Genomic DNA, 22774 nt, shown 5'->3' with positions numbered 1-22774 from the left:
TGACCCAGCATCACTCTCTGGCAGCCTAAGGCAGGAGAAAGGGAACAGAGAAAGAGAGAGGAGGGAGAAAAGAAAGAGGAGGAGGACAAGGAGGAAGGAGGAAGAAAAAGAGAGGAAAGGGAGTAAAGAACAAGAAGGAGACAGAGAAAGAGGATCAGGGAAGAGCGAGAGGGAAATGAAAGGGGGAGGGGGAGACCATGAGTTGAAATTCAATCCCTGCCTCTCTATAGCCTCTGTGTAATGAGCAGCGTGGCACATTGAAATGAATGAATGTGTTTTTAGAGTTTTAGAAGGCAATAGTATTTAGCATTGAGACAAAGTTCTCTGCCTATTTATCACATGAAAAACAAAGAACACACTGAAGTGATATACATAATGATACTTTATTTAGATTTTTTGGTTCTGCACAGTCACTAAATTCTTTTCCTGGAAAAGCTATTATTAACTGTGCTAATTGCAGTTCAGTGCAACAGCTCTCAATGGCTTGTCATGTGTAGAGGATGTTTTTCAGTAAGCTTCTGAAAGCCCTAATTAATGGAAAAGACCAGACTCTCACTGCTTCTTCTATACATGCTTAAAGTACAAAAGACGCTTGATGAAACCATACGACCAAATGATCAAAATGGACTTTTTCCAATCAAACAAATGTGGTTTACACAACCACAAAACTAAGTAAGACAATACATGGGCTAAAATATTTATTATCTCCAAGAATATTGCTAAATGCTTTCATCAGAATATCTCAATTCCTTTTTGCCCTCTCATCAGAAAGAAAGAAGTAGGCTTAAAAATTATACTATTTAAATTCCATTATATTTAGTTATTTAATTTTTCAGAAATTCTATTATGGAATTTTTCAAATATTTATAAGTTGAAAGAATTTCACAGTGAAGACCTATATACTCATCACCTAGATTCTAACATTAGTATCTTACCATCTGGTTTCATTCCATATCTACCCATTCCTCTGTTCATCCATTAATCCACCTTGCTCTTTTTTTATGCACCTCAAAGTAAACTGAAACATCAGCCTACTTTTTCTTAAGTATTATGGCAAACAGTAGTGATTTGTTTTTTGTTTTTTGTTTTTTTTAAGATTTTATTTATTTATTTGAGACAGAGAGAATGAGAGACAGAGAGCATGAGAGGGAGGAGGGTCAGAGGGAGAAGCAGACTCCCTGCCGAGCAGAGAGCCCGATGCGGGACTCGATCCCGGGACTCCAGGATCATGACCTGAGCTGAAGGCAGTCGCTTAACCAACTGAGCCACCCAGGCGCCCAGTGATTTGGTTTTTGACACAGACAAGATACATTTATCTCCACTGCAGTAAATAGTAAGATGCAGGGCACATACACTGGCGAAGAAGCTAGGATCCTGGATATATGACTTTCTGCCCGTGTCTAGAAAATAAACAAGGCAATACCTAAAGTAACATCTCAAAGTTCTGTGGAAAAATGAAAGCTACAGAGATTATTAATAATCCTGCATTTCTAAGAGGAAAGGCAATAGTTCACATTTCCTTAGAGTTCTTCATCTAAACCTATCACAGACTCCTATAAACACAAGCCAAATCCCCTGATTTGTCAATGAGGAAAAATAATGTTTAAGAATTTTGCTACTTCAGCAATACAGAAGATTATAAAGAAGGAACAAAAAGCACCTGAAACCTATAATTGCCAATATTTTGGTGACTATCCTTGCCCAAACATCTCCATTCATTTATTCATTCATCCAGGAAATGATTTTCGAGTGCCTACTGTGTGCCACGTGACACAAACCCTATGTCCTCAAGATGTTTATATTCTAGTCATATGTCAGGTGGCAATAGATGCTCTGAAGAAAAACAAAGAAGGGTATTAGTGTCAGAGTAAAGGCGTTACTTTGGGTAGGGTCATCAGGAAAATCCTTCTTAAAGAAGTGACATTTGAACAGAAGTGTGGAGGTGAGGGCAGGAAGATAGAGACTGCAAGTACCAACGCTGTGAGGTGACACGGCATTCAGGACATCTGAGAAACAGTGAGGACCAGCGTGGCTGGAGTGTCCTGGGGGAAGGGGAGGGAATGACATGAGATTAGAGAAGTTACAGGGGCCAGATCCTACTCTGAGTGAGATGGAAAGCCTCAAGAAAGTACTGATCAGAGGAGGATCATGATCTGGCTTAGCTTTTCAAAGAACCACTCAGGCTCCTGTGCAGAGTGCTCTAAGAAGGCAAGTGTGGAAGAGGGAAATCAGAAAGAAGATTCTCGCAGGAATCCAGGTGAGAGCTGCTGGTGCTTCAGCTTGGGTGGGGGCCGTGGAGGTAGTATATAGACATACATATACAACCATATACTTCAATCATTGTACACGAATGGGACCATGTATATGCTGAATGTGTTGTTCAAACTTTCCTTAAGTACTCCTTTTTCTTTTATTTTCCCATTCCCTGGTCCTCCATCCCACACTCCATGCTCCCCCCTTCTAGCAACTAATGTAAGAAGCCAGACATTTATGCCACCTTTCACATTTCTCTCCATTTTCATCAATCATCCATGGAGGACTTCTATTTAATGTCTTGCCTTACAAAAACTGAATCATATTATCTTACTTTGTTGTGTGAATTGCTCCTATTTTTGCTCACTTTTCTATTGCTTATTTGTCTTTTTCTTACCTTGTAGGCACATTATAGGTATTGACTCCTTTTGTGTTTTGTTTCCCAATTTATCATATGACTTCTGACCTTATGGTTTTATGGCATGTTGTCATTCTTTAAAAATATTTTGCATAATTAATAACATCTATCTTTTTGTTGTTGTTAATTTTTTTGTGTGTGTTTTAAATTTTATTTTATTATGTTATGTTCATCACCATATATTACATCATTAGTTTTTGATGTAGTGTTCCATGATTCATTGTTTGCATATAACACCCAGTGCTCCATTCAATACAAACTGAGGGTTCTATCTATATTATAGCTTTTGGGTTTTCTTTAAATCTTCTCCCCTTAGCTATACATATATTCCAACTTCTCTTCTAAAATTTACTTTTTGTTTTTGGTAATTACACTGTAAAATACAAGTCCAATCAATATCTGATTCAATTCCTTGTACAAATTCCATTTTGAATACCAGAACTTGTATTTTGTTCGGTTCTTGTTGTTTTTAAATTATCATGCTGTTCCAGAAAGTATGGATCTCTCCTTTATTACAGGTATCTGTATGCATGGCTCTTTACCAAAATGCAAGCCAAGCCCCTTGAGGGCAGACTCTTGTCATTTCTCCTTATGTCTCTGTGCTGGCCCTGAGCTTGTTGGCCCTCAATTCCATTTCTCATGCTCACCACCTTCCACCCTCAGGAGACACTGGGGCGAAAAGGTTGATGCCTGCTGCCTGCATTTTCCCTGCTCCCTCCAGTTGATTTCAATTAATAGGAGACATTAGGTTGATGGGTGGGAGGAAGAGAGAAGTCAGGACATTCCTCTTCCTTCTCTGAGTCAGCCAGCATCTCTGGAGACAGCTAACTCTCCTCTCTGATCCCAGTTCCATAACCCTGGCCCCTAAGCTCCTATATGATCACCTCCTCCCTTTGGAACCCCAGATGGTAGTGGCTTCCTGGTGTTGCTAATCTCTGGTTAGCCTCACTGTCCCTTCTTCAGCTTTTCAGCTTTCCCATCATCTAAGTAAACCAATTCCCCGCTTTAAATTTCCTATATTTTTTTGGTTCAGCCCTGATACACTCTTCAACAGTATTTAACCTTGTGCCTCGATCAGAAGAAAAGCTCAAATAAGTATTTGTTTAAGCAATGATTATAATGATGGCCTTCCACACTTCAGTACAATTGGTGGGAACTGTTCATTCTTACTTACTCGACACCACATGCAATATAATCAACCAAACATTGTTGACTGAGTATCACTTAATCACCACCTCCAAAAATATACCATCCAGTTTCCCCATCACCATATGATGGTACTATCTTCTGTAGGGGCCAGACCGCCCCAAGATGGGCAACTTTGGCATGAAGATTACTATGAGTTAAAAAGCAATCAGGGGGCGCCTGGGTGGCTCAGATGGTTAAGCGTCTGCCTTCGGCTCAGGTCATGATCCTGGAGTCCCGGGATTGAGTCCCGCATCGGGCTCCCTGCTCGGCAGGGAGTCTGCTTCTCCCTCTGACCCTCCTCCCTCTCATTCTCTCTGTCTCAAATAAATAAATAAAAAATCTTTAAAAATAAATAAATAAATAAATAAATAAATAAATAAAAAATAAAAAGCAATCAGAACTCAGCAGATTCAGGAAAAGTTCTTTATCTCCCCCACAGCTGCCTAAAATTAGTTTAGATAGAGAACCTGCTCCAGGAAGAGCTATCACCAGAGCTAACTACATTATACTATAAACTAGATATGGTAGACAGGAAAGAAGGTAGCAGGGCCTGTTTGCTCAAAGTCCTCTATGTCCCACTGTTTCTGAGTGGCCCAACAAATATTAGTTTACCAAACATTTATTCTTTTACATCTTCCTGTGAATTGCATACCTTCCCTTTGAAGTCCCAGACCCTTACCCCCTTTTTATTAGTTCAGAATGACATATATACCTCGTTTTGCCTGACTCTTTGGAATTTCCAAGTCTGTGTGGATTCTCCATACACAGGAAATTAAATTTTATTTTCTCCTATGAATCTGTCTCATATCAATTTGATTTAGTCCACCTAGAAAGACCTAGTAGGTAGGGGGCAGGAAATTCTTGCTCTCCAATACCTCATTAATAGATTCTGTAGATTCTGGATTTAGTTCAAAATTTCTCTGTCCTTCATTGCCATTTGGCAACATCTTTTCATCTATGATTCTACTAAATGTATTGGTTATTAAGATATTTTCTCTCACTATGGACTCTGAGAAACAAACAGGGTTTTAGAGGGGAAGGGGGTGGGGGGGGGATGAGTTAGCCCGGTGATGAGTATTAAGGAGGGCACATATTGAATGGAGTACTGGGTGTTATACACAAACAATGAATCATGGAACACTACATCCAAAACTAATGATGTAATGTATGATGACTAACATAACAAAATAAAATTAAAAAAAAAAAAAAAGATCTTTTCTCTCTAGTTCTCCATGCTCTCTACTATCCAAGCTGAACTGTCAACATTTATTAGATGACTGACAAGTATCCATTGAGAGTACAATATCTGCCAAGTGCTATGCAAAGCAGAAGCTAGGGTCACCAAGAGATAGTCTTTCTGGGATCTCAGCAATTTTGCAATTATAATACAATGTGATAAAGGATATTTTAGTAGGCAGAATTCTGAGATGGCTCCCTAGATCCCCTACCCCTGGTGGACACACCTAGTATGATCCTTTCCCCTCATGTATGGGCAGAATTTGTGAATATGATGGGATAGTCACTCCCGTGATTATGTAATGTTACACATAAGCTCCTATCTTAGCAGACCTCCTGCTGGTCTTGAAGTACCAAACTGCCATGTTGTAGAGAGGGCCACATGGTAAGGACTTGAGTTGAAAGTGGGTCCCAGCCCACAGCTATTAAAAAAATAGGAACCTCAATTCTACAGCTACAAGGATATAAATTCTGCCAACAACCTCAGGGAGCTTGGAAGCCTAATTTTCCCCAGTTGAGCCTCCAGATGACGACACAGCTGGCCAACATCTTGATCTTAGCCTTAGATTCTGAGCAGAGCATCTGGGATACCTGGCCCACAAACACTGGGAGAAAAGAAATTTTGTTGTTTCAAGCTGCTACATTTGTGGTAATTTGTTGCATGGCAATAGATAAAGAAAACAGATTTGACAGGAGTAAGCAGAGGATATTGTTAGTACACACAGGAAAATACCTAACCCAGCCTATGGTCAGGGAGGACTTTTTAAGAAAGACCTAAAGTTTAGACCTGAAGACTATATGGGTTAGTCAAGCAAGGAGGGGAGTGGGGAGAGGAGGGATAGAGAGATAGTCCAGATAGAGAATATGGAAGTGTGAGTGTGGTGGGGGGAGGGATAGAGGAAGGGAAGGAGGGAGAAAGAGAAACACAGACCACAAACTCTTCCTCTTTAGATTTCTGGTAGTTTGCTAATTACCTTGACTCTAAACCATACTTAAACCATATCCTTTAGGACTCTTCACCCTATGTTTCTACTCTGCCCAACCACTCCCATCTCATTCTACACTTTAGCCAACAACCTTCCTTGGTGCTAGGAAAGCTCTGTGTTTTTCTTATTTTTCAACTCTTATCCCAGAAATTTTACCATAAATATCCTAGGTGCAGAGAACAGCTTATTTGACTCCGCAACAGGTCTTCCACATCTGTTTCACATAACAAGTGCTTCATCATCTTCAGGATGCTATCCTGTAGTGCTTCCTTAGTCTTTACCCAAGATGCCATACCTCACCCCCAACAGTGTTTTTGTGTAATGACTGTGTGCACCTCTGTTCATGGTATCCCTGGCTACATAGTCTCTTCCTTGGCTTTTCCAAGGTTAGGACCATGTCTGATTTATGTTCTGTGTTGTTTTAGTTTGTTATCATATCGTAACTGCCCACTGGCTGCTTTATTTTCTTGCAAGCAAGGCTTAATGACATCTGAGCTATTCAAAGAAGAAAGGAAGACTTTCTCACCTGGGGCCCCCAGACCACCATTCAGATCTTCCTTTTACATGGAATATTTTTATGGTTTGGAGATATGAACAATGGGCTAGGAATTCATTTTTGTCTTTGTTACCAGTCAAATGTATGCACAGCTAAGCTTTTCTGAGTGCATACTATATGCCCAGCATTGTGTAAAATACTTTCCATGGATTACCGTATCCCATGCTCACAGCAGACCTGTAGACATATGTAATAACATATTCCTCATTATACAGACAGGAAAACTAAAGCCTCCTAAGTAGCAAAGCAGGGCTGCCAGCCTCAGCATTGTGTGTCCACAGCCCAGGTTTTCAACCACTATCCCATGATGTTCCTTCAGGTCTCAGCCTGGTCATTACTGCACCCAGGAAGTCCTCCCTGACCACAGAGGCAACCAAATAATGTTGAGCTTAGGAAGCTGTCCGCTTGTCAGAGGATTCTACATTCTGGTACAGAGTTGGGAAACTGAATTGAGACTGCTTGGATTTTTCCACAGTTCTGCCATTTATCAACTCTGTGATCTTAATCCCATAGCCTCAATTACTTCATCTGTAAAATGGGGTCGGTAATAACTATCTCAAAGGGTAGCCATGAGAATTAAATAAGATGATGCACATAAAGTGTTTATTCCTGAGATTGGCAGCTTGTAAGCACTCAAGAAAAATATGATTACTATTATTCTGATCCTCAAGGGAACCAAGCAGATACAAATACTTAAGATAATGCACTTCTTAGTTGTTGAAAAAGCAAAATTCCTTGAGTCAAGCATTCCTTTCTAAGCATTAAGATGATAAATGTCACATATGTTGAAAATTGAAATGTTCCTTTGAAACACTATCTTAATATTATTTAAATAATTTATAATAACCAGAGGGAAGACAAACTATAAATGAGTATCTTTATCTTTGTGATTTTTAATGGCGAACATTAAATAACATTGTTGTAAACTATGAAATATTTCAGTTGATTCCCAAATCCCAATAACTTTGCAATAAGGTAAAGAGGATAGAGGCTCAAAGCAGCTGTAAACCAAATACACCAGAGAGGAGCAATAGGTTCAGGACAGGAGGTCGAACTGGCTCTTTCATTATTTTCAGTGTAGCTAATGAAAGGCAAACCTCAAAATGTTCAGAGCTCCAGGCCTTTTCAGATAAACACTGGAAATGGTGAGTATAATTCATGTCCGAGACTGATTTACTGAAAAATACAGATGTGGAGAGAAAATTTCAACATTTTAATCTTTCCTAAATATGGTCTCCTTGAAATACAGTGGGGAAGGTCTCAACTGCAAGCCAAGAGATGTGGGCTCCAATGTTGGCTCCTCCTTAACTAGCTGTGTGGCCTTGGCAAGCTCACTATGCTTAGCATCCTTATCTTTAAAAAAAGAGAGGATGAGGAGCCCCAACTGCAGGACCCCACATGATCCCTCTAGCTTTAATATTCAGTGGACTAAATGACTTAGTATCTTTGTTTATTTTTGGTGTCTTTTATTTTTAAAGTGGGTGATCACCTTTGAAAGCATCTCAATGGCCACTGGCTGGAGGAAAATAGACTGCAATTAGCAACTGGAGTCAATTCAAAATTAAATGACACAGTAAGTGTGTTCAAATATTTTCCTAGGCATAGAAATAGATCTTTCAGGATTATCATTTTTAAAATCATAACTATTTCCAAAGGTGCATGGCTAGCAGCCATGTGAAAAAATAAGGCACAGCATGTTATAAATTAAATGTATTTTACATGGAAACCTGAATTATAGAAAGCAAAGCCTCCTTATGAATTATTTTCAGACATTCAAGTTAGATTTTCATTCATAACAGCTCAAATTTCCAATGAACGTCTATTTCAAAGTATTATACAAATTTTAAAATAGGCTTCAATATAATTGTACTTCTAAAATTCATCTGGATATTCTTGCTTCAGAGAGCTGTGTAAACCCAGAGAAACAGACTAACCCTTCATCATTCAGTGTCACATATGAAATGGGAATACTAACAGCAACGTCGTACACAGTCCCTCCAACCTTCCCAGATGAGGAATACGTTCCACTAAGCTAGACTGGAAGCCAGGATTGGAAGCACTTGTCAATGGTCTAGTGGAAAGTCATTTCAAAACTGATGAAATGGCATTTCCCTTGGCGACGCATGTGAATGTTACTGGCATCCTGCAAAATCTCTGACTGATTCCTGGTTTACGAATCAAGTTTATGTTTTCTGTTGCTGTTATTGACAGTGTTACATCTCTTGTTTTATTTTTGATTTGGTCTTCTCTCTCCTGGGAACTATTATGAGCAGATGTGTTAATTTGTAGGCATATTTTGAAACTGTATCTTTCTTATCATACTTTCTTTCTGTCAGAAGATGATCTAATCTCTGAGTCAAACTATATTACAAACACCCATTCTTATTCCAGTCCTCCCGATGAAATCAAACCCTTGAAATATGTCTCAAATCCTCAAATCTGTCCTCTCTGCATTCCTCAATATAATTAAACTAAATTGCCAAACCTCTCCCAGGAGAACAGAAGGAAGGTACCTCAACATGTGAGAGGGTAAGCAAATAAAAGACATATTCTACACAAGGAGCACGCGCAGACACACACACATGTGTATACACGTGGATCCTTATCTATGTTTTGACCAAATGCCACAGTTAGGAAATATTAGGAAATTTTATATAGGCTATATCCATGTTAAGCGTGGGATTACTATAAATACAGTTCTGCAGTTACCATTAGTAAATGGCAGTTGTCTGTCTTCTAGGTGGTCTTGACAAAACTGATCTCTGAATGGGAAGGAGTTTCCTTCCAACATGGGTGATCTGCTGCTTTGGAGCTTTTACTTTTGTTGCTCTGGGAAGTTTAACAGTCATTTAATCAACTTTCAAGTACTCACTGAACAAGCTCTAACTAAACATTGTGATTTGAGTGCTGAGATTAGTGAGATATTGCTCCAGGGAAATTGATGTTTTGAGTGTTTCTAGGGAAACAGTTAATCTCTCCCAGCAGCAAGTCTGTTAGAAAATAAGGGGATGGGAATATTGAAACCCTTTTAAATTAAAGGAAACACTATATTTGAAGATTAAGGTCGACAAAGAGATGCAATCAAACATACGCTAATGCTGCAAAGGAGCATGCTGTTTAAGTAATGACATAGTTACTCAGAAGAGCAGAAATCGAGAAAATTTCACTTGATTAAATAGTTTTTTGTTTGGGTAATTTGGGTTTGGTTTGATTTTGTATGTTACTTTCTGTGGTTTTTCGATAGAGTTTAACTATTAATCTGCCTAGAGATTTGGGATCAGGAGAATCTAAAGTAATTGTATAGCCCTGATGGCAACAGAGATGAGTCTAGGTGCAGAGCTGTAAAACATTTAAGCAAATCCAGAGGAGAACAAAGACAACTATTTATTTCCCTTTCTTTTTTTCTGTCCCCTATATGATCCTACCATTCTTAGAATGACCTTTGTTCCCTCTTATTTAATCTCCGTTATTGTAAGCCTGGAAAACAAAGATTCTTTAACAGACTATTCTCAATTATAGTATTGTTTTTCTCTTCTGAAGTCTGCAAAGGCTCAGATCAGGAACTAACAGTTTCCTAGAAATAAGTGTCCTTTTTACGCTTTTTCCTCCTGGTTCATGGGAGCAAGGGGTTGGGAAGAGGAAGACACAAGTAGTTTTGATATTATATACCTTAAAGGGAGGAGGATGGAAGTCTTTCCATCTTTAGGAATCCTGTTGCATTATGCAAATATGAGTAGAAAGGACCCAACTGTTACCGACTGACGTAATATTTCACTAATTGGTGATACTCCAGAGAGAAGCAGAAATTCAAAAGGCTTTACAGAATAAAGAGGGATGCCACAGAAGGAAATCTGGGAAGAAAATTAAAGGGAACAAAATCACATACATAATCACCCTGTCACCCACCAGATTAGTAATCTCCCTGGATGGGTAATTTGTTTGTTTGTTTACTGTCTGTTTTGGTGGGAAGGGTTCAGATTGTAGAGAGATTATAGTTTTAAGTACCCATGATACTCAATTCAAGGAAAAAAGATAAGCTGATTTAACACTTGACACTTGTTCAAAGACAAGAAAGTCCTCAGGAAGTTTGTATCCAGGAGAAAATATAGGTTTAAAGGTTTCAGGGTAGGAGGAGTACTCACTAATCTAGTGTACCAGTTTACCCTACCTTCTTCTTTTTAACAAATTTATGTTGGAGGTACATCATGATCTCCTTCTAACATCCACCAAGAGGCAAAAGCTTTGTTTTTCTTCTTTTTTCACCAAAGTAGCTACAGATAGGGAGGTGCTTTATTTTGTTTAATAGGGTAATTGGAAAAACAGCTCCCTAAAGAGTCAGAGTTTAACCTCAATATACATAGAAACAAAAACCTAAGTGAACGGAAATGTCCAAATCGTACATTGTGTGACTGGTGACCTCTGTAAGATGTGTATCTGTTTGTTTTTCTTTTTAAAACAAATGTGCTATTTTAACACTTATTCATCTATCAATGTTTCCAACTGATAAACAGCCCATGCAGAAGGATTAGGAAGAACATTGATTAATCTTTTCCTTGGAGGTGGAAAGAAAAATTATCAGTCACCATGTGTTTAAAGGCAGCCCTTCTGCAGCCTTAAGTCCTTGGGGAAGGGAGAGGCCCCAGTGCTTCACAAAATAAATTTTAAAGAATCAATGCACTCCACTTGCTTTACCTGTCTGAGTATCTCTTAAAGCCCAGGAAAGAGAAGTGTCATTTTCTAAGTTTTCTCTGATCCAATCATTCTTTTTAGAACCACCTTTCCTCTTCATTGTTTTTTTTGTTTGTTTTTTGGGTTTTTTTTTTAAGATTTTATTTATTTATTTGAGAGAGAGAGAATGAGAGAGAGCACATGAGAGGGGGGAGGGTCAGAGGGAGAAGCAGACTCCCTGCCGAGCAGGGAGCCCGATGCGGGACTCGATCCAGGGACTCCAGGATCATGACCTAAGCCGAAAGCAGTCGCTTAACCAACTGAGCCACCCAGGCGCCCTCCTCTTCATTGTTCTAGAGCATCACCATTATGCCTCTTCTGTATTTGAGCAAAAAAGAATAGATGAGAGAGGACTAGGCAAGTTAAAAAATATAAGCCCTTAAAAAAAAAAAAAAAAAAAGAACACTCAGTAAAGATTATTTGACTATGTTCTTTGGTAAATCTATTTCTTGGCTATACCTAAAAAGGAAAGATCACACCCAAGGACCATGTTAGAATACATTTACTGTGAAAGCACTCCTTATCAAGTGCCAATTAAAGAAACAAAAATCTCAAGCAGCAACGAATTTAGTTAACATGGACCTTCTGAGTCCCAGGCCTGAGCTGCTGAAAGGCATGAATAAAGTTAAGAAGCTTTTTCTTGTAATGTTTAATTCTGGCAGATTAGACAACTAAGTCTCTTTTCCCTAAATTATTAATGTTTCCAGGTAGGGTAGGATCATTCAGAGGCTATTTTTCAAAAAATTCCCCAAACTCTGGCACAGGATTAGCAAAATCTGTCTAATGTTCTTTTCATTTACAGAGCGGTGTTGAAGGAGAAAAAAAAAATCGTTTTAGTTATATATTGTAAACAGTCTAGCTGACAAAGAACTTTCATAAGGATATTTATTTTGGTGAAATAAATTGGCCCTGTTGCACAGACACTGATTTGAGGGAGAAAGGATACCAAAGAAGACACAATGAAAGAATATAAATTAAAAAGTAATGCAAGGGGGCGCCTGGGTGGCTCAGTTGGTTGAGCGACTGCCTTCGGCTCAGGTCATGATCCTGGAGTCCCTGGATCGAGTCCCGCATCGGGCTCCCTGCTCGGCAGGGAGGCTGCTTCTCCCTCTGACCCTCCTCCCTCTCATGCTCTCTGTCTCTCATTCTCTCTCTCGCAAATAAAAAAAAATTAAAAAAAAAAAAGTAATGCAAGGAAAAGGTTCAGTGATTGACAGTAAATCATCTATTCATGTCCATTTATTGATATTATACTTCCAACAACATGCTATAAGTAATATTAAAATCATTATTTTTGAGGCACATTTATTATCTCAAAGTCCTAAGGAACTATTCACTCCATTTAATATACTTTTTCAATATATTTGGTGTTAAGAGTCTAACTATATAGCAAATATAGTAGAATTTTCCCATTCTTCTCCCTATTACGTTTTCCCTTTTTCTACAGGTACTTGGAGGATCGTAAGACAGAGTATTTGAGGTTCCATGTCCATGTTAGATAACTGACTTGAAAAACTCTTAAGTTCTGAAGATCATTTTATGGCTTGTACCAACTCAGTCTTGGCTGAAGCTGACTCATTCTGTGTTGTAAGAGCTCATTATTAAACTTTCAGGAGGTTGTCAAGCCTACTGACATCCCAGTGGTAGTTTGAAACTGGCCCTGTGGGAGTATTTACACCACGTTAACTGTCAAATGCTATGAATCAGAACTTCCGTAACCCCATCTCCAGAGCTGGGTAATAAACATGTACCCGTTCGTACACCACCGGTCAGAGCTATTCTTGACTTTTTCATAAAATGTCAAGGAAAATAAAACCTATTACATAATGCAACTTTGACCAAAAAGCCTTCTAAAACATTTTTGTTCGATCAATAACTTCAAAATTTCAGGAATTGGTACTACTACTAAATTTAAAGAATATGGGCCAACTGAATCACATTAGATTATGCTTAATCCGTTTTTATTTTAAAGTTGGAAATGATGTCCTTCAAAGAAATATGCTCATTTTATTCAGATACAGTAAGTTAGTGAATTTCTCCATTCACTCCAGTCTCTTCCTGCTGTCCCACCTGTTCTGAAGATTTAGCTCTACCGATACAGCAATTTGGCATCCTAAGAATACATTTATCTTACAAGTAACTTTATATATGAAAAATATATATATTTACATAATTAGTCATTGGACATTACTCTGTTGAAGTAAGACCCAAAAAAGTCAGAAGACAGTGGTCAAATCAACAGAAATCAGAGTAAACGCAAATGTAAAATATAAAAATTCCCAAGGAGGAGAAGCTTCCCAGGCCAACATTATTTGGTGACGGTGGTGGCCAAGGAGGACTTCCAGCGTAGAGGAAAGACCAGACACAGCCCTAAAGAGACACCATGCTTTAGTAATTTAGACTTGAACTCTTGAGAGTTCCCAATAGGCAACCAAAACATATTAATACTATTTGTAGGGGCGCCTGGGTGGCTCAGTTGTTAAGCGTCTGCCTTCCACTCAGGTCATGATCCCAGGATCCTGGGATCAAGCCCCACATCGGGCTCCCTGCTCCACGGGGAGTCTGCTTCTCCCTCTCACACTCCCCCTGCTTGTGTTCCCTCTCATGCTGTCTCTCTCTCGCGCGCGCTGTCAAATAAATAAATAAATAAATTTTAAAAAAAAAATACTCTTTGCACATCAACCTATTAAAATTTTCTCCAACTGAATTTTCATAGGAAAATTAAGGTTGTTTCATTCACTGCGGCTTCAGTTTCACATCTGGACAAAGCACAATGCTGGTAAAGACAGCTCTTATTTTCCTAGTGAAAAATGGGCCCTGGGTCTCTGCTTAATAAATATTTAGTGCCTTTGTGGCAGTGTTCAGTTTAAGCCAGATTGTGAAGTGAGAGAGTCATCTGTGTTCAAACATGGAAAGGGTTCACAGTAAGGGGAGAGATCCTAAACTTTTCTTTTTTCCTGGGTTTGGCTCTTGCTTAGTATCCCTCGGGAAGTGAGTTGTTTAGGGATGTGCTACCACATCACAATTCTGAAAGAAGATACCTTCAAACCACCCAAGTAAACCTTCCTCTGTGGATAATTTAGCAGGCTGATTATAGCACATTTCATCACTGACCAACTGAACAGAAATAACTACTAAAGCCGAGGGCTCATTCCAGAAACATTTCTAACCAAACAGTTTTCTCGAGCTTTAGCTTCACGGTTTCATATTTACTCACCTCAGCATTTTGCTGGTTAAACAACTCTGATATGAAATGTGAATCCCAGAAAGTGCTGTTTCATTCCGAACAGCTGGAAAATTGGTAATTCCTTTTTCTCTGCCACTTGTTACAGATTCAAAAGGATCATTCCAAATCCCCGCTATTTATTCTGTTCATTAAATTGTCTCCTTCCATGGTTTTTCAGAAACTTTAACCAGCAGTTCTAACGTCTCATTTTAAATACCTGCTTTAAACAAATATTCTAAGCTCACTACCAAATTAATGGCAGGAGATTCAGACTCGGGCCCTCCAGAGCACTTGATCTTCACTCCACATAACACCTAAGAGCCAAGTCTTCAGGTCACGCAGGGCAAGCCCTTCCGATCAGTGGACTGTCACCTCTTCTCTGATTCACATCATCACCACAATTTTTCTCTAAATTATTTTTAAATAAGTCAAGTATCTTTGTAAAATTGTATAATGTAGACATAACACTATTAATTTTCTTTATTAAAATCCTGCTTCGTTGGACTTTAACTCTGAAAAGTTAAATGACAAACTGCTTTTTCTTAGAATGTACCAGAAACCAGAAACATTGTTGCTTTCCATGCACCAGTGATATTCGTGAACTTGATCAATGTGTAACCATTTAAGAATCCATTAGGTTAGGATATGAGATGGTTGGTGTGAGATCTGGCTGTGTCCACCACTTTTTATCATCTGTGAGGGCATTGGGCAAATGTCAGGTACCTGCTAATTCTCTGCCAAATTCTCCCTGCAGTGAACAGCAGGTGACCAGGAGGGACAGAAATGCAAGGGTTCCCTGACCATGTGCCATTGCCTCTGAGTAATTTGAGGCCATGGATTCTATGCATTATAACACTAGAACTTCAGAGTGTCCAAGTACAAGGTGGTCTAGTCCAGACTGAATCCTAATCAAGTGAATCTCTGAGTGGGCCGAACCGAACCAGCCCTTTCTGTCCCTTCCCAGGGATCTGAGAACTGGTGGTCTTGGAAAGCACTCCAGCTCTGGCTCTAAGTCTATCCCCCTTATCTACAGACCCATTTTTAAACTGATAGGAAATTCTGGGTAGGCTATATTTCTATATCTATATCTATATCTATATCTATATTCTAGATACTGCATATCTATATGATCATTCTCTGGATGTGTTTGGATCTTCACTATGAAAAAGGCATCGCAGATCCCACATAGCCATCTGATTCCAGGTTGGTTCCCTGTTAGGTTCCAGGAGTTTTAAGCAAAGGAAAAGCCTTTCACAGTTGGTCTTATATTCAGATGCTGGCACACTAGTCCTAGGTATCCCCACAGACCTAACCTATGGTAAGTCCAGCAGAATATTATATGACGCACAGCCTTTCTTCATGTTGGCCACAACAGTTTGGATACTGAGAATAAAGCTGTGGGTTTTTTTCCTCCTGTTGGGTTACATATTTTATCAGTAGTCTGAAAATCACAATATTAACGTGTTTGTGCTGCTTAGTCAATGCTAGTAAGTTTGCAATGTCAGCATTTTGCCTCACTATTTATACTTAATATTCCTTCTTGGATGTGCCTTTGAACAGAACAGAGAAGGATAATTCTTCCCGCTTTTCTATTTTCCTTCTTCATCTCCCGATCCTTTGGGCTGCTATTTTACAAAACAATCTAATTTATAAAAGGATGGTCTCTCAGAAGTGATGAAGTACAAGAATTTTAAGCCCCTTAATTGCCATGTGTGTTTCCAGTCTTACAACACTGAATTCTAATTTAGTGCTCAACATTCTAAAGTAGCATTCCAAGAAATTTTTTTAACTTAGCAAGCATGCAAAATATCAAGTTGAAAATCAATCACAAGAAGACATAACTATTCCACACAATTTAGGGTTTATTTTTTTATGTGCTCAGATACCTGCAAAAACACTCGGAAAGAATGTATGCCGTTTTCAGGTCACATCACCTCTCACTGTGCGCGATACAATCAATTCAAAAGAATTTTTTTTAAAAAAGAATTTTTGGCGTTCTTTTCATTGCTTACTAGATTTTCATTCAGTGAGATACAGCATGTATATGAATGTGTCAGCTTATGTTTAATTTTCCCCAAATTTATGATATTATACTTTAACTTACAGGCCAAAAGTGGAAAAAGATTCACATTGTTTATATCTGCTTCTGCCTGACTCGTGGCAGTTGTATCATAAGGCCCTGGCCAGCGTCTGGGGAAAGCTGCCAAGTACACACAAACAAGCCAAAAGTCACTAAAGATAAGCAAGTTACAATGCACGGTCTGTGGTGGCACCAGATACCTGCATAAAATAATTCCTCAAAATAAAAGAAAAGTCACTTAAGAGAAATGCAGCTTGTTTTAATAAACTTTCCTCTAGAAATTGATACCTTTTTAGGAAATCCCATTAATACCCTACTGGATATTCATGACTGTTTGGGCAGCTTTTCATATGAGGGCCATGAGTCACAAGGAGACACAGTCTTGGTTCCCTCTGCCCCCACAAAGACAACCTGGGACCCTTGAATAATGCCTTGCTTTCAAATTTATGCTAAATGCTGTCACATTAACCTAGCAATCAATTAAGCTATTTTTAAGAAAGAATAGATTTTCTTTACAATAACCAGGCTTTAGTTGAATAAGCCGAGCTATAGAAGTGTAGCTATACTTCCAATAACACTTGGATTAACCTAAAGGAGTTACAACTTAATACAAATAGATGAGATTGCATCAGAGCACATGGCAAAATATTTTCTGCCACTTTTACGTAGTTTGTTTTAAAATACGTTAACTCAGTCTTTGGAATTTTAAAGATATTTTTGTATCTTCTATAATCTAATCATTTATATGTGTCTTAATATAACCATCGCATTGGCACATACTTACTAGACTCTTACTAAGGTTAGGGTTACGGATTGAAATTATTGCTTTAGCCACTTAAATTGAGACAGCTCTACTTTCAGCACTTGAGTCAAAGGTGGCCATCCAACTTAGGTTCAATACCTGACTGACCCTGACTCACAAGTATCTCTGATTCCACCGCCCCTCCCACCCCATTGTCTCTGCTTAGTTCCAACCTTCATTATTTCTAATGTGGCCCATGAGAGTAGCCTCCTCTCTAGCCTCTGGGCCTCCAATCTACCGTCTACCCCACAGGAATGTGGCCATTTGACACCTGTCCTTAAAGCTTTGGAAATTGTTCAATTATCTATAGTCCTTAAAGTTCAAACTCTAATAAGTCAACCAATTTTCTGTTTAGCAAATCAACTGATAAACCCATTTCTTCATAATTTGTCTCTAACCTATCTCTTCGGCCTTATGTCTAACTATACATATGCACTCCCAAATACCCTAAATTGTAATTTTTATCACAATGGCTAAAATACAGACTATGTAATCAGACTGTCTGGGTTCTAATCCCAATAGTACTACCTTCAAGATGTGTTAGCTGGGAAAAAAAAAAAAAAAGATGTGTTAGCTGGAAACAAAGTACTTAATTTTTTGAAATTTCAGTTTTCCCATCTGCAGAATGGGGATCAAAAGGTTGTTGTTAATGTTAAATGACACATACTAATACTCAATAAAAAGCAGCTAGCAATAATCACAGCAAAGAAACACTTAATTCATTCTTACATCCATGCCTTTCCCCAAAGTTTTCTGGCTGATGTGTTCCTCCCACCTGGCATCCTTTTCTCAATGAACTCCTATTTGTCCCTCAAAGCCTAGTTCAAATGGCAACTGCCTTTGAAAGCCTTCCTTTACCATTTTACTTGGGAAAAAATGTAGCTTTCCCCACTGCAGTACATTTACAGCATTTTGTGAATATTACAGTATTACAACCTGCGTCTTCATAAATCTACATGTAAGCCTTCTCCCTATACTATAAGAGCTGCATGGAAAACAATAATATCTTTGCATCCCTGTATTCTGTTATGGGTGAACTGTGCCCTCCCAAGAAAGGTATAGTAAAGTCCTAATACCCAGTGCCTCAAAATGTGACCTTATTTAAAAATAGAGTTGTTGCAGATGTCACTAGGTAAGACAAGATCAAACTGCAGTAGAGTGGAGCCTTAATCCAATATGAACAATGTCCCTATAAGAAGACAGCAATGTGCAGACACAGAGTCACAAAGGAAACACCATATGAAGCTAGAGGCAGAGATTGGAGTGATACATCTACAAGCCAAGGAGTACAAAGAATTGCTGGCCTTCATCAGAACCTATGAAGAGGCAAAGGATTCTTTCCCAGATCCTTCAGAAGGAGTGTGACCCTGCCAATACATTGAGGTCAGACTTCTGGCCTCCAGAACTGTGAGATAATAAATTTCTGCTGTTTTAAGGCACCAGTTTGTGGCACTTTGTTATAACAGCCCTAGGAAAGCAACACATATTCCCAGATTCAGGGGAAAAAAATTAATATATTTGTGTTGAAGAAGCAAATGACTTTAAGGATTTCACTTAATCAATTTGGACTTACCTAGAAAAATAAGAGTATATATAGATGGCTATATTAGAAGATCCTAAGTCTGGCTTTAAGAATCTAGTATGCAATTTCATAATTGAGTGTCATATTACTCCCTTCCCCATCTAAAAATTTAAGATGATTGATTCTGAAGACTTAGAAAACATTGCCATATTCCTCCTTGCCCTGTACCTGCAGTGACTGTTCATAAAATGGAAACTATTATTATTCATCAAAGCAATGTATAAGTTTTTCAACAGATGATTCATAAAAAAATGACATAATTATTCATCTCTATATGATATCTATAATCTAAGGCTACTGTGTCTGGGACTCCAGAAAATTTTTTTCCAAAGCATTTTTATTTACAACATGTTTGCTCTTAGTGATCTATTAATTTATTATAATGTAGTTATGCTGATAAGCATCTTACCTAGAAACATTCATTCACATGGAAATAACACTGTAAAGACAGATAAAAGTAATCTCATATTCTAGGCCAGAATCGAGGTTTACTCTCTACTTTAGTAACTGTAACTAAGAAAGAAGGGGAAAAAACTCTAGAAGAATTTGTGAAGAGAAATGTAATTTCAGTTACTGTGGTTAGAAGGGACATTTATTGTATAATTGAAAACTCCAAAGTATAGAAGGAAGGCAGACTGCCATACTGTTTGGTGCCTAAAATAACATGTTATTATAAAGTAAAACAATTTCATTTTTGGAGCACGGAAAATCCAAGACTATGAAAAATGGGCTTTCTGAGACCTCTGAGCCTTAACTTCAAGAACATGCAGTGAAAGTGCTAAGTCTATCATGAAAAAAAAGCTCTGCCCTCTCTGAGTCAAACATCCAGTTTCTGACACCTCCATTTAATGTTGCCTCTAAACAGATGTCTCCTCTTTCACATTCAGGTCTTCGAGCATAGGCCTCATGACGAAGGCAGCCAGTAAGCCACCGTCTGGTTCTCCAGCCTGTGGAACTCCTATGAGTGTAAACACTGAATCCAGTCATCTAATAATCCAACAGTCATCCAATAATCACCAGTTATGTCTTATCCTAGGCCCACCCCTGATTTGCTGTTGGCAGCTTTGGGTAAGTTCTATTTCTCTGAAGCTCAGTATTTTCATTTGTAAGCAAGGATAATGGTGGTATCTGCTTCCTAGGATTTGTTATGATAATTAAACAAGAGAAGGCTCATAGTGCTTCACATAGAGCCTGGCATATGATAAGTACCCAATAAAAGGTAATTGCTAATCAGAGAAAGACAAGTATCCTATGATCTCACTGACATGAGGAATTTGAGAACCAAGACAGAGGATCATAAAGGAAGGGAGGAAAAAATAAAACACGATGAAACCAGAGAGGGAGATAAACCATAAGGGACTCGTAATCTCAGGAAACAGACTGAGGGTTGCTGGAGTGGAGTTGGGTGGAAAGGATGGGGCGGCTGGGTGACGGACATCGGGGAGGGTATGTGCTATGGTGAGCGCTGTGAATTGTGTAAGACTGATGAATCACAGACCTGTACCTCTGAAACAAATAATACATTATATGTTTTAAAAAAAGGTACTTGCTATCTTTATCATCATTATTACTGGAATGTGTTATGGAACTAGCAAGCAAGTTGAGAGTAGGACTGTGCCTATTACTTAACGGATGCCCAACACTAACACCTGAGGCCAGTGAATAGTAGAGTAAATCTGTGTGCCAAATCCAGCCCAATGCCTGCTTCTGCAAATAAGTGGTTATTGGAACACAGCCGCTCCTGTTCTTTTATACGTTGCCTATGTCTGCTTTACCCAGAAGATGTACATAGTTGTAAAAAAGACTGGATAGGCTGCAGATTCTGAACTATTTGTTATTTGGCTCTTTAAAAAATAAGTTTGTTAAGCCCACACTAGAGCCTTGCCACTTACAGTGTGGTCCTCAGCTCATTAGAAATGCAGACACTTAGGCTCCCTTGACCTACTGAATCAGAAACTACACATTTTCACAAAATCTCCAAATGATTCACATGCATATTAAGGGTTGAGAAGCAGTGGTCTAGGCCAGGGGTTAGCAAACTTTCTGTAAAGCGTCAGACAGTAAATACTTAAACATTTGTTGCAAGACTGTTTTACGTGTTCAGCTCTGCCTTCCTAGCTCAAAAGGAGCCACAGAAAATATGTAAATAAATGGGCATGGTTCTATGTCAATAAAACCTGAAATTTCAATTTCATAGCATTTTCATGTATCACAAAATATTCTTTTAATTTTTTTCAACCATTTAAAAATGTTGAAACCTTCCCTTAGCTTGTGGACCATACAAAAACAGGTAACAGGTGGGATTTGGCCTGCAGATCAGAGTCAGCAGTCTTGGTCTAGGCTAATGCCATATCACTGCTCAGCCAACACTTTGAACCCCCCCACTCCCCCCGACTCTGAACACCTATTTATATTTTCTAGCATATGTGACTTGAAAGAAGTTATCTGTTACTTATCTATCTTATCCTAGAAAACATTTCTGTTCCTCCTATACAATTCTAACTTGTAAAGTTCCTGTCAAATTATGTGATGGCGTACTATATCCTTTTCATTGCAGAACAGAGCATAGCACAGAGAGGCTGAGCTAGGAAGCTATAGGTATGTAGACGGACAGGTAGACAACTAAGATACCTGCCTCCAAAGGAATGGGAAACTGATCACTATGAAAAACTCTTTGCCCCTAAATTCAAGCCAACCATACGGAGCATTTCTAAATATATAGTCAGGATTCCTGTCTATTTGATACACAATATCCTCCTTCTTGGCCCTTCAAGGGGGCTGAAGCCCTTGGAAAGTAACATAGAAGTCCCCACTTCTTGCCCTTCCTTCTTACAGAGGCTAGTGGGTCATAAGCAACTGAGAAGGAATAGCCACAGAGGGCTCCCCCTCTGGGAAAAAGAGCTTTGCCCCAGCCTCAGGGCCCTGGGCCATGCTGCTGTGGGAGAGAGATGGCTAGAGGAGGGGATTCCCACCTGCCTTTTATTTAAGCCAGTTTTCTTTGTTCCTGCCTATACTGAGATGATAAACAAATCAGTTTCATAAAAGAAGCTTAGTTCATAGAAACCTTTAATTTATGTTCAAAGTTTATTGCAGCTCAGCTCAATATATGGGCAGATAAGAGGACTTTGTTGAGTAAACACAACATTAATAATTTCGGTTTAGCAATTTAAGAAACATGAAAGTACTCAAGATTCATCAGAAGCACAAACTATACGAACTATCCAAACAATCGCAAAGAAAACGTTTATATATATATACATACACATACACATTGACAGCATATATATATTTTACATTTTTAATCTGAAAGAATGTGTTAGACTAGATTCTGACTCCTGGTCTAGGCTACTGCCACATCTTTTTTGTTGTTGTATAACCTTACTGACTCTGTTTTATCTTTCTACCATCATCCAATTTTCCCTCTCCTTTCTAAGATAATTTATTCTGTGGGATAAGCTGAGATAAAAACCTTTCTACATAATCTGATAAATCCTTTAATTGTAAATCATTAACTAATGAAGTATTTCTCCTAGTGTATTAATTAGGAAAATTTCAGCTACAAGAAACAGAAAATCCTGACCTAATTAGCTGTACTTTTATGCAATTTATCATTTCATATGAGAAATTCTGCAGGGAGGCAGCTTCAGGGCAGCTTCAGGGTTGCTTAATTCAATGCTTCAACAACATCATCAAGGATCTTTCCATTTCTCTATAATGCA

The sequence above is a fragment of the Mirounga angustirostris genome, unplaced genomic scaffold, assembly GCF_029215605.1.
Source record: "Mirounga angustirostris isolate CCGP_5_RB_7025 unplaced genomic scaffold, mMirAng1.0.hap1 SCAF_2, whole genome shotgun sequence".
Classification (NCBI taxonomy): Eukaryota; Metazoa; Chordata; class Mammalia; order Carnivora; family Phocidae; genus Mirounga; species Mirounga angustirostris.
The sequence above is the reverse complement of the archived record's forward strand: the minus strand, read 5'-3'. Positions refer to the sequence as shown.